Genomic DNA, 12,806 nt, shown 5'->3' on the forward strand with positions numbered 1-12,806 from the left:
CAACTCCAGTGAAACTCAAGTCCGTGAGTCATTTCCATGACAGTGTACATAGTGAGCTGCCAGACAGGGAAGTGTCGTCAAACTTCCATTAAAGCTTTCCTCACCGCTCGTCCCTCGTGGGGGAGGTACAAGAGCCCGATAGTAGTGTGGGTAAAAATGATTGGTTAGAAACCAGATTTTTAAAAAACACGCCTACATTACTGCTATTGGTTGGACAAGTAAATGGAACAAAGCTCATGATGTAAAAGTATGAACAAGGTGGCACCAATGAAAAGTGCACTATAACTCGAACAAGGCGGGTTATAGGGTTTCTCTTCCTCTTTATTTCGGTTGTGGTATCGGCTCGAGCATGAGTTAAACGCAAACTATATTTTTTAATCTCCCGAACATTCATTAGGAATGGTCGGGGACATGTAATGCAAAGCAATTCTCGCTCTTGTTGAAGATATTGCTAATTACACAGCTGAACTCAAGCAGGGAATTTGGTGCCTGTTACCAGCACAAAATGTAAAACTGGATATTATTTTCTCAAGATATTCTGGGATTCTTAAAACCAAGAACATTAATGTAGATGGTCATGCTTTGAGATGCTCTCCTGCCTGTATTTTACCAAAGTAGCAATAATTTTTTCAATCAAATTTGATTGGCATTTGTGGCCAGACAAATTCAAAAATAGTTACGAATTTGGGAATTCGATTGCACACAACATTCAGGTTCCTTTAGTCAGTTATGTCAATAAGTGCTTGTTCCCTAGATAGCTCACCTTCCATTGTTTAATGGGCAGAAATCGATTAAGTGTGCTGCGATTCAAATTAATAGTGAGTGAGCGAACATAACACAAAGGCAGACGCCCCTCCCCCTCTTCTGCGACGAGGAAGAAGAGCCCTTCCCGTCCTGAATCAAGGGATGTAAACAACTCCCTCCCACCCGTGGTTGAGCGGGGGGATGGAGCACGAGGGCATGAGTCACGCCGGGAGCGGGGGAGGGGGCCGATAAGAATAAAGAAGAGATCCTCTGCTTTGTTCGGGCTGGTTGTTCAGTAGGCCTTCGGGTTCTGCTTGGCTTGGGTTAGGGAGGAGGCTTTTTTGAAGGCTTTCTGCTTTGGCTTGGCTTTTCGTAAGCTATTTGCTTCGGCTTGGCTTTTAGCAGGCCTTTGGGTTCTGCTTGGCGAGGGTTGAGACTTTTGGTTCAGTGAGCTTCAGTTCTGCTTGGCGAGGTGGAGGCTTTTTGGAGAGCTATTTGCTTCGGCTTGGCTTTTCAGCAGACCTTTGGGTTCTGCTTGGCTCGATTCGCTTTTTCGGCTCGGAGTTCTTGCTTCATGTTGAGAGAGGCTTTGTTCATCGGAAGAGAGTTGAGCTGGTTGCTCGGCTCGGAGTTCTTGGTTCGTGTTGTGAGAGGCTTTGTTCATCGGAAGAGAGTTGAGCTTGTTGCTCGGCTGGCTCTTCTTGTATGGTTCGTGGAGCTCTTTGTTCTCCGCTTGGTTCCCGGCTTGGTGCGACTCATCGGCCTCATCTTGGAGGTGGTTCTTCGAGATAGCGACGCATCGACGGGAAGGATCGGCGCCTCGTCTCACCAGCACGTGTTCGGAAGCGCGAGAGGATTCGCTGGAGCTCGGGAAGGATCGCAGCTCACAGCGATTGGATCCAGCTCGCTCTCGCTGGAGCCCGGGTCCGAACAGCTTGAAGACCACACGAGGTGGAGAGGTTCGAGATAGGTTCTGGGTTTCAGCTCATCTGTCCTCCGAGCTGGAGTCCGTGATGAAAGGCATCAGCCACCATTTCTTGGGTGTGTGTGTGGAGATATTGTACATCTCCCAAGCAAGAACAGCCATTTTTTAGCAGGATTACCTTTGCTAAATTGAATGTAGCATTTAAAAGAAAAAGCCAAAGCATTTATTGGCATTATAAAATGCTCTCAGGAAGCTACAGTTCTTGACTGTTTGTAATCAAAGCAAGTAGTCTATCTCTCTCTTTGTCGCGCAGCTGAACATCTGGCTTTCTCGTTGGCCTTTGTAACAACATTCTTTGAGCCTTTAGCCCAAAGAAGCCCGATCATAAATCAGCACTGTTTGGTGTAGTTTAACAGCTGTTTCGACTTCCACCAGGAGAACGAAGGGTGAAATGCATTAGAGAATAACCTTCCTGTCACCCTAGATTTTCTAAAGCTAACAATAACCAGAAACAGACCTTCCTGATAATGGAAGAAACATACATTGCCAGTCCAAAGGGAGAAAACAGGGCTGGGGGTTTTGTTACCTCAAATGAAAATGATCTCTGAGAATGGAATCTAAATTGAAACCTGATGTAAGTTTGGGAAATCATGAAAGCAGATGGCACTACAAGGGGGGTAGAACAAAGTGTGTATATATATATATATATATATATATATATATATATATATATATATATATATATATATATATATATCAAGCTAAATTGCTGAGCGAGCCAGAGTTAGATTGAACTGACCTATTGCATGTATGCTGTGTCTTTCTCTCCATGGCCGTGTTTGATGTGAATTAAAGGCTCTTCTCTACAATGATCAGTGTGGACATTGCTGGATCTCAATCAGCAGTGGAACCTGTTCTCAACATTTGGAATCATGGACAGGATAAGACAGACCAGGGATGAAGGAGAACTGCTGTCCTGGTGAGACAAAAGAGGAGAAAGCTGGCCGGCTTAAAGATAAGGTAAGAAGAACTGCCTCTTTTCTCGCACCAGGGCATACAGATTTTCTGCCTCTTTGTGATCTGTCCTTATGTTAAAAGAACAAGGGGAGAAGAGGCCTTTTGTACACACCTTAAAGCTGTTCCTTTTTTGGGGGGGGGGTACCCCGGGAGGTTTAGGGTCCGAAAGGACAGGGTCCGGAGGGGGGATTGAGGGAAAAACGCTGGAAGGCTGACCCGAAAATATCTCCAGAGGACAGGGTCCAAAGGGGAGATTGAAGGAAAAAAAACTCTGAGAGGGTGACCTGAGAAATCTCCAAGGGACAAGGTATTTCTGTGGGAGATTGAGGACGTGGGAGGTGTGCAAGGGAGTGTGAGGGTCCGTGGAAAGGTGTGAAAGACACCTGACCCAGCCCGAGAACACCACAGGCAAAAATACTGACCAGTCCAAGAATACTCTGGAAAGGATCAAGGAAGAGTGGAAAAATAAAGCTGTAACGGAAATTATGGACCTTTATGGACCTTGGTCATGTGATCAATTAGAATTATGGTACGAATGATCATTTCAAAGTACCCATTTGTATTCCTAAGATGAGGTTCATTAAGATATGCATATGTGAATAAGCCTGAACCAAACTTGAAGCTTGCAAGATGTGCAAGGAAGAAGCATGACAAATAAATAATGCTGAAAAAAGAAAAAAGAAAAATTAAGTGACAAATAAAGTGTTAAGATTAACAGAACAAGTTGAGAAAACACCTTGCCCCACCCATGCAACTGCAGTGCAGGGCGGGGCGGTCAAGGGAGAATACCAGGTAACCCACCTGAAGGTTTAGTTAATCCGTCGAGGTTGTGTCCAAACCTGGAAGGTACGAGGTCGCCGGCCATGACTTCTGCCTCCCCGGTGAGGAGGTGGCCCGGAAAAATGCAGGCGGCAGGGAATGTTCCGGTGCAGCCAGCTCAAAATCGGGAAAATATCCATCGAAAGAACAGGAATTGAGATTAGAATGGGACAAACTTTGGGAATGTCGAATGTAAAGCGAACTGCAGAGAAAGCCAGGCTGCTTGTGAAAAGGAAAGGGGTGAATGGTGCCCCGCTGTGGTGTGGCGGAAAGGTGTGCGCTTTGCCTGAAGGGTAAAGGGTGGGGGTCGTGTTCCCAAGCCAACGAAACTTGCCCTGACCTCTGAGATTTGAAATAAAAAGTAATTTAATATCGAGTCAAAGAGTTCTGAAAGGTGTCAATTAATTTGTATACGTTTTAATGTGTGTGAGTACGTGAGGGTCGAAGCGCATTCGCAGTTTTGTTGTGAATGCGTGGGGTCATCGTGTTTGTTACGCTTTGTTAAAGAAATTATCAGCACGGTTGGTTGCATCATTATTGTGAGGAGCTCGGTTTTACATTCAACTGTGGTAGGCATCTGTGGTTGAATGTACGAAGAAAGCGGTGTGTGGAGCCCTCGAAGGAGGGGAGAGCTCTACGGTGTGCGAGGTGGAGCACGAAGCACGAGACTGTGGAGTCAACACCTGGGTCGTGTTGTGTCGGCCGTGTCGAGCGTATTGTGTAAATTTGCGAAGCCGTTCATCCCGGCCTAACAAAGTTGCAAGTACACATGTGCAAATGGAGTGTGACGAATTTGCATACATAATATATAGATGCTATATCACCACATTCATGTACGTCGGCCCTCGGATGGACGTGTCCTGCTTGGTTGTGTTGTCTATCGACGTTTGCGGCAGTTAATGGACCTTGGAGCTCCCAAGGGGTCTTTCACAAAGACAAGACCATTGTATGCTGGACCCTGAGCAAATTCCAAATTACAGCTCCGATTGTTTCCTGCAAAGGGGCAACTAACTGTAAACCACCGAGTGTAATCTTTGTGCTGAAAATGAAAATTCTTTTTGGGTGAGATATCAGCGAGTACACCGCCAGTCGAGGTGTCGAGTTATCTCAGGCAAGCTCTCCCAGGGTGGGATATAGACCTGTGATTTGAGCTTGAGGTCAATGCGATGGTGTCTCGAATTGCTGTGTTGTGGTCGTGGCCATGACTGTGCCACGGATGCAGTGCCCCTCTACCAGTACATACATTGGAATGAGTGCCCATCTCGCCGACCTGGGTTGAATGAGGAAATGTGAATCGTGCAAGTGAGGTGCAGAGTGTGTTTTGGGATGGGGTGATTTAGAATCGCGGCTGCCGAGGTTTGGATTGGGCTGGAGGTGAAGTTTGCACAGTGATGCTGTTTGATGTGATGGTCAACGAAATAACGAATACAACACTGTATGTTACATTAACTGTTGTAAAAGGATACAGAACAAAGGAGTTTGGGCCAATGATCACGTAAAGTAAATGGCTTGCCAAGACAATATTCACGTCAGTTACGGGCCAGAAATTATAATCGCTGCAAGAGGAGATTGTAAGCAGCGGCTAACAACTCAAATGGCTGGCTTGAACAGAACAAAGGCGACATTAACGAGGGTTTTCATGGAGACGCGTCTAAATTTAGGGGAGCCTAAGTGTAATGTTTTTAAGATCTACAGTAGTGTACAGTAAGGTCTTCGGCCTTCACATTTACTCACCACTCATCCAGAGCAACTTCCAGTCCTGCAAGCTCTATTCATGGTTTGTGGCATTGGAGCGGTTGGCTGTACTGAACCCCGAAGGAGAACTACACCGAGAGGAAGGAGGGGAGCTTGTCAACCAGCAGGGAGCCAAGAGGGGCCTATTGTGGACAGAGGTCGAGTAAATGGTCTGCGGAATTCAAGGTAGACTGTGACCTTGCTCTGCGGGGGTAATTACTGACTGTGAACACATCTTAGACCGGTTTGTATCAGTGAAGCAAGGAGTCATAATTTGCTAATTGAAAGATTAACGAACTGGGTTGTATTTTTGTATTGATGTTGTGGTAGAGTGATTTAAAAGATGGGTGTCAGTTGTTTGGACAAAAGCGCAATTTCAAATTGCCAGAGGTATTATTGGTACACTATGTGGATGATTGCAGGGGAAACATCTTAACCCTTTTGGGGTACTGGCTGCCAAAGGCGATGAGGTGCCAAAGGCCAAATTACAACTGTGCAGGACCCAAGTAACGTATGGGGAACATGTGTTGAGTGGAACCTTGAGAATACTGTGAGGTAGTGGCTTGTGGACTATACTAAACGTTTAGAGGTGTTATAATAAAGAGGAAAATATTTGATTATATTTTGTTTTTTTTTGAAATGGCTATAGGTACCAGTGTAGACTATAGGTACCTGATCTATGTCATAATGAAGACCTGTCCAGGATTGTGTCCAATAGTCAGGGAGACTGCTTGAGCAGCACCAAATGCTTTGCAGAAGTGTGGTCCGAATGAATGAATGGATGATATCTGATTATGCAGTGTTGGTTGACTCACTGTTAGAGTAAAATGTGGTAATTGAAAGATGTCCAATACTGGACAAAACTGTCAGGGTATGTAGTGTACACTGAAAATAACATCTTGGAAAGTGATACTGTGCTCATTGCAGTATGCAATCTTGCCGAGGGTAAAAGCATATTTCTGATATGTGTACACTGTACAAGGTGACACAATGTAGGGGAACTTTGGAAATAAGAAGGTATTTAATATTGCAAAGTGAGCTAGTCGAGAATGGTAATTAAATAGTAAAATATTGAGCACATATGAAGCAAAAGTTACAACAACGACATCCTCCCTGCCTTCCTTCTACCATCGGCCTTTCTGATGCGCAAATGTGCCGAGTGCCTGTGGAGGAAGTTCCATTGGCAACCGACGCAACCCTCCTACCTGGTGCTTGCAGCGGCATCTCGTTGCAGGTTCGAGTACCACCGAGCCGAATCATCAAGGGCCACATGAGGCGGGAAGGTCCAAGGAAGCGTCTCACCTCCAGCTCACCTTCCCTCTGAGTGGGGGGTATCAATAAAGACCCGATGGGGTCCATTTTTTTTGGGGGGGGGTGTCTGGTGCAGGCCAGTCCTTTAAGCACACCTGTATGGGTGCTTGTGTATAAATTTCCATTTCTTTTATATTCTAATGACTCTGCCCTTATGTGCTCCTCATGGACTTCATGGTAGTGCCGAGGGAGCCACTGGGTTGTCTGGACCGCCTGGAGAAGCGGGAGGCGGTGGAACTGTTGGTGGTTCAGGTCCTATTGGACCTCCAGGTCCGAGTGGTCATGATGGCATGATTGGCCCTCGTGGTGATGGAGGCAGGCCAGGAGCACCTGGAGAACATGGTCGAGAGGGTTCTCCTGGCAGGGATGGAGCCACTGGTCGAAAAGGCGCAACTGGTCCTAGGGGTGAGTGGGGAGAGTCAGGAGCAATTGGCCATGCCGGAACAGCCGGTAATGCCGGAGCACCTGGTAAACATGGAGCAGCCGGCCCTGATGGCAATGCTGGAGACAGGGGTCCGCAAGGGGAGTCTGGGACAACAGAATGCCAAGGTGCGATTGGGATAATTGGACCATCAGGATCGTCTGGGTCAGTGGGTGAGCAAGCCTTGTTCAGGTGAGCAAGTGGTGGGTGCAGCTGAGCACATGCATCTGTGGTGAAGGTAGTGGTGTGAACCCATGGGTCGGTTCGAGCAGGCAGGATTCACAACATCTTTGTTTACGTTGAGATCTGAATTTGTTGTCTTCTGACGTCAGCATCGGTTGGTATTTTAAAAACGCGTTTTTCATATCATAGCGGCCACCGTACCTGTGAAGGCTCTCCATGCACTGTACTTCCTGCTCCGAAATTCTTGAGATTTAATCGGACAATTTTATTTATTGTCACAATGGTAGATCGTGGGGCTGTTTACATGTTTATTGTATTTGAGCTCGGACCAGTAGTTTACTTTGCACTGTACAATCTACTACGATGAAACGGGACAGGATTTTGAATACTCAGCCAAAGTGCATGGAGACTACACCACAAACGCTCTCTGATGACGACCAACTTATGAATCGGAAAGAAGGGTGCGTTCTGTGGAACCGACTCTACTACTCCCTCTAGCGGTCGTGCTCACCACTGATACCCAGCCCCCCACAACAATATGGTCTTAAGAAAGGGTAAAGTGGTTGCCCAAAAAGTTTTCTCGTTTTGGCTCATAAAAATGAGCTGCACGAGCAAAAGGGGGATGATGTAGAAGAAGGTGCTGAGAACATGGTACACTCAAGGACTTGCAGAGGTGGGAGAAAATCGAAAATTTGTGAAATCGAATGTTTTAGTGGAAGCTATGTGTATTATCAAATGTTTGTGGTGTGTGCTGCCTTTTGGCTATTGGTTGCATCACTGGTTGGGGCGTGACTGTGCTGCTGATGCGGTGCCCCTATTACCAGTGTACTGATGTTCATTTTTTTTTGCCAGTCTTGAAGGAATGACAGGCTGATTCAGCCCTCTGGGGTTCGTTTGGTGGTAAATTAAACTTGAGCTCAGGGCTCTAGGATCCCAGGTCACCACTGTAAGTGCAAGGCCAAACAGTACATATAGGTATTGGTAAAATGTCTGGAGAATATATGAACATATATAAATGAATATTAATTCTTGTGATGCTAATAAATATTGTGAAAGAGTTTGACAACAGGGTGTTCGAATGGAGGAACGTCCTGAAGACGCATTGGACTGGACCCTTTTAGGTATTATTGATTACCCAAGGAGCTGTCAAGAAAAGGTAAGCCAATCATGGATTTACGCATCTCACTGCAAAAGAGGATACGCAAAGTCGTAGGAAGAAAGAAAGGAAATCTGCAAGTTGAAATGTTACTGGAGGTTTATAACAGATGTGGCAGTGCTTTTGATTAGCATGTGTATAATCGTGATAATATGGACAATAACAGATAGTGAGGGCATTTTAGGAATGTTATAGAGAGCAGAATGTTTGGTTGGTCAATGGTAGGGGAAACAAGGAATGGGTTGTGACAGGGTACGCAGGGAAGAAAAAGGTAAACATTGGGATCAATTGCATGAGAAAGGAGTATATGGGAAAACACTTATAGGGCTCTTATATACAATTATGCATCTCGTGTGCCACGGGATGAAGGGGACAAAGGCATTGTATGCCTGGAACAAGGCATATTGTTACATGAAGTGATAACTGGGACAAGGATAGATATAAGGATACGAATAAATAATCTTGCGGAATCCCAGACATTAATAATGGTATATTTATGTGACCTAGCGGAACACGTAAGGAAGGTAGCTGCAGAGTACCATGACTATTTTAAGGAAGAAGGGTTCAGATCATGGGTAATGGAAGTGTTTGGTAAATGGGGAACATGGATATTCCACATATTGATCGTTGGCCTTATGATATTCAGTGTTATTGTCATCATGGTGTACATAAAAGTAATGATCGGTGTGTGTGTGTGTGTGTGTGTGTGTGTGTGTGTGTGTGTGTGTGTGTGTGTGTGTGTGTGTGTGTGTGTGTGTGTGTGTGTGTGTGTGTGTATATATGAGAAAATTTACCAGTGACGACAATGGTGGTGCATGAAGTTTCTCTGGACCAACCATCTCTGAAGACCCAGAAAACCCAGAAAATGAAGAGCCTAGTTTAAAATTTAGTCGAGACACCGTGATGGTGGTATTTTTTTTGGGAAATATGAAAGTAAAGACACAAGTGCTTTTGGGATTGACAAAAACTTAAAAAAAAAAAAAAAGAATTACTTGTCGTTCATAAAGAACACTCTGCTCAAACTTACATTGGATGAGTGTCTCGAATTGCTTGCACCAATGGTGGGGATGGAAAGAAATATTATCTAAACATTGCCTTGTTGGCAAATATTGGGATTTTGTACTTCCTTATTTTTTACTCTGCTTGCAGTTAGAAAGAATTATATTCTTGTTTGTTGTTCATAAAGAACACAATAGTTAGCCAAATATATTCTTACTTGTCGTTCATAACAAACACTAGTTAGTTAAAATATATATTTTTTTGTTTGTTTGTTTGTTTTGTGCATAAAATAACTTTGTGAGAGTCATTTTGGAAAGTAACTTTGCTTCCTCATAACCTATGCCAAAGTCATAATTGTTGAAATGTATCCAGTATTCTACATTGGGATTGGGTGTTGGTGGACCGGTTGGGGGGTAGAGAGGGGTCTCTTCATAGGCTAGGAGGTGCAGGAGGACCCTCTGCACCATCATGGGCCACTTGGAGTTGATCATAAGAGTGGACCACCTGTGAAGAAAACTGCTGCCTGCTGTCCTGCCAATCCATGGATGCTCCATCTCTCTCAAATTTATTGTGTAAGTGTTTGTTTCTTTTACACAAATGTTTCAAAATAACAAGAGGAGTGATTGTGGAGATATTGTACATCTCCCAAGCAAGAACAGCCATTTTTTTAGCAGGATTACCTTTGCTAAATTGAATGTAGCATTTATAAGAAAAGCCAAAGCATTTATTGGCATTATAAAATGCTCTCAGCAAGCTACAGTTCTTGAGTGTTAGTAATCAAAGCAAATAGTCTATCTCTCTCTCTTTGTCACGCAGCTGAATATCTGGCTTTCTCGTTGGCCCTTGTAACAACATTCTTTGAGCCTTGAGCCCAGAGAAGCCCGATCATAAATCAGCACTGTTTGGTATAGTTTAACACCTGTTTCTACTTCCACCAGGAGAAAGAAGGGTAAAATGCATTTGAGAATAACATTCCTGTCACCCTAGATTTTCTAAAGCTAACAATAACCAGAAACAGACCTTCCTGATAATGGAAGAAACATACATTGCCGGTCCAAAGGGAGAAAACAGGGCTGGGGGTTTTGTTACCTCAAAATAAAATGATCTCTGAGAATGGAATCTAAATAGAAACCTAATGTAAGTTTGGGAAATCATGAAAGCAGATCGCACTACAAGGGGGGTAGAACAAATGTCTATATATATATATATATATATATATATATATATATATATATATATATATATATATATATATATATATCAAGCTAAACTGCTGAGTGAGCCAGAGTTAGACTGAACTGACCTATTGCATGTATGCTGTGTCTTTCTCTCCATGGTCGTGTTTGATGTGAATTAGAGGCTCTTCTCTACCATGATCAGTGTGGACATTGCTAGATCTCAATCAGCGGTGGAATCTGATCTCAACGTGTGTGTGTGTGTGTGTGTGTGTGTGTGTGTGTGTGTGTGTGTGTGTGTGTGTGTGTGTGTGTGTGTGTGTGTGTGTGTGTGTGTGTGTGTGTGTGTGTGTGTGTGTGTGTGTGTGTGTGTGTGCGTACGTGTGTCTGTGGGCCCGTTTAATGAGTAGGAAACTGTTAAGTGCCTGTGTTGTATTTGCTTCACATTGGAATAGAACTCGGCTGTAGGATTTTTTGCTCGTGTCTTTTTCCCCATCCCCCCATTCATTGCATTGCCTGTGTTCAAATAAATGTTCCCCATTGTTAAATGTCACCCATTCATTGCGTCCCTTCCTCTCATTGACTGCCATGGAGCATTCAGAACGTTAGCTGGTTTTTAACACCGATAACATAATCGGGTCCGACAGGACTTGGCGATATATAACCGCTCGGCAATCGCATACGAAACGAGCTGCGTAAAGCGGCTCGTTTTGGTGCAGGTCCCGTTGAGGTGTAGATCCCCGGCATTTCTGTTTGCGCGAATAATTAGGTATATCGATAATTCGGCGATTGACCCTGTAGCACGTGGACAGAAGAGTTGGCTGATCTATAGTGTTATAAAAACACCTGTAGCTGGGTTTTGGCATTGATCCGGAAGCTACGACTGGATTGCTCCTTCGGTGGGCGCGCGCGGCTGCAATTGGGCTGAGGAGGTCGTCCGCACGCCGAGCGGGTGGAAATCTACAACAATACTTTGAATTGATGTTCTTCCAATTATTGAGCTAAAATGACTGTTTTCCCAATGTTTTTTATTAACATTTTGAGCTCACCTGGACTTTAGTCAGGTGAGCTTATGTGATCAAGCAGTGTGCATAGGTGACTGAGTGAGTGAGTCATTTCGTAAACACTTGAGTCATTATCGCTTGATCAAAACACAATTTTGATGAAACTTGGACACAAGCTTCATATCTGATGCTTAACGAAGGTGATTTGACCACATCAAAATCTGTGCTCATTAAGCCATTAAGTGAATCTTTAGTCCCTCCCCCCCCCCCCCACCACCAAAAAAAGAAGTATTTCCTCTCTTCTCCGAAACGACACACAATTTCGATGAAAGTTGACCATCACCTTCATCACCAGTGATGTAATAAAGTTTGGTCACAGCATTAAAAAGAATTTGGGTCTCAGGGGGTTTGAGTGACTGTTACTCCTGATCCAGGTGAGCTTCAAAATGTGCACTCCTGCTTTTTTATTCCACAAGTGTGGTTCAAATTTGACAGACTTATTTGTAGAAAGTCGAGCAATGTGTATATGTAGATGAATAATTTGTGGGGGAATTTTCTGATTGTTTAGGTAATGGGAAACTGGGTAATTGGGTAATTGTCTCGGTTGTGGGAATTAAATTATGGGCAACTATTAACCAAAATTATGCGTTTCCTGCCTTAATGTTTAATGTTTGTGTTGAAAAAAGATGGTGGCAAGCGAGATGACTACTACTACTACGACTAATCCACATTCCCAGCTAAGGGGCGTAGTGACTCCCCACCTCCCTTGGGGGTTGACTCTTTTGCACTTCATTCCCTTGGAACAGGCAAGGTTAGGGCAGGAATTTTTGGAATTATTTGGCCATGGTGTTGGCGGTTGTTCATCTCATCTTCGCGATGTACAAGTGAGATCACAAAGAGGGGTTTGAAAGGAGGAATAATTATATAATTTATTGTGAGTGAAAAGGTTGTAGGTTGACATTTACATATAATTTGCTGCATAGTGTGCTGATTGCTTTTTGTCAAGGACATCCATATGAAATAAAAACAACACCTTGGGCAGGGAAGGATTTTTGGATAAACAAGGTCATAAAGAATGATGTCGAGTATAGGTGAGGCAAAGAAGAACCCCACCCCAACCTCATCGGTCCTGGTAACATGCTCATTTATCCTGAAAGTCTGCACAAGATTGCTTTCTGGTTGACTATAGCAGTCAATTTAAAATGTTCAGTATATTGAATGATGAGACTAAGAAGGGTATATATACTGTATGCAGGGAGAGTAACATCTTATCCCACCTTTCCTGACACAGGTATCTTTCCATACCTGACTTTCCTGT

The 12,806-nt window shown here is 44.1% G+C and overlaps 1 protein-coding gene and 1 long non-coding RNA gene across 6 annotated transcripts in view; one reads left to right on the forward strand and one right to left on the reverse strand.

Annotated features, from left to right (window-relative positions):
• Window positions 1–12,806, reverse strand: part of LOC147024342 (sodium/glucose cotransporter 4-like) — a 90,641-nt gene that overhangs the window by 16,257 nt on the left and 61,578 nt on the right. The window lies entirely within an intron of this gene.
• LOC147024343 (uncharacterized) lies at window positions 6,968–10,370 on the forward strand. The gene is made up of 2 exons (XR_015058970.1): window positions 6,968–8,310; window positions 9,096–10,370. It is a non-coding gene; the product is annotated as an uncharacterized LOC147024343 (long non-coding RNA).

The sequence above is a fragment of the Eptatretus burgeri genome, chromosome 6, assembly GCF_056783735.1.
Source record: "Eptatretus burgeri isolate ZD-2024b chromosome 6, Ebu_testis_v1, whole genome shotgun sequence".
Lineage (NCBI taxonomy): Eukaryota > Metazoa > Chordata > Myxini > Myxiniformes > Myxinidae > Eptatretus > Eptatretus burgeri.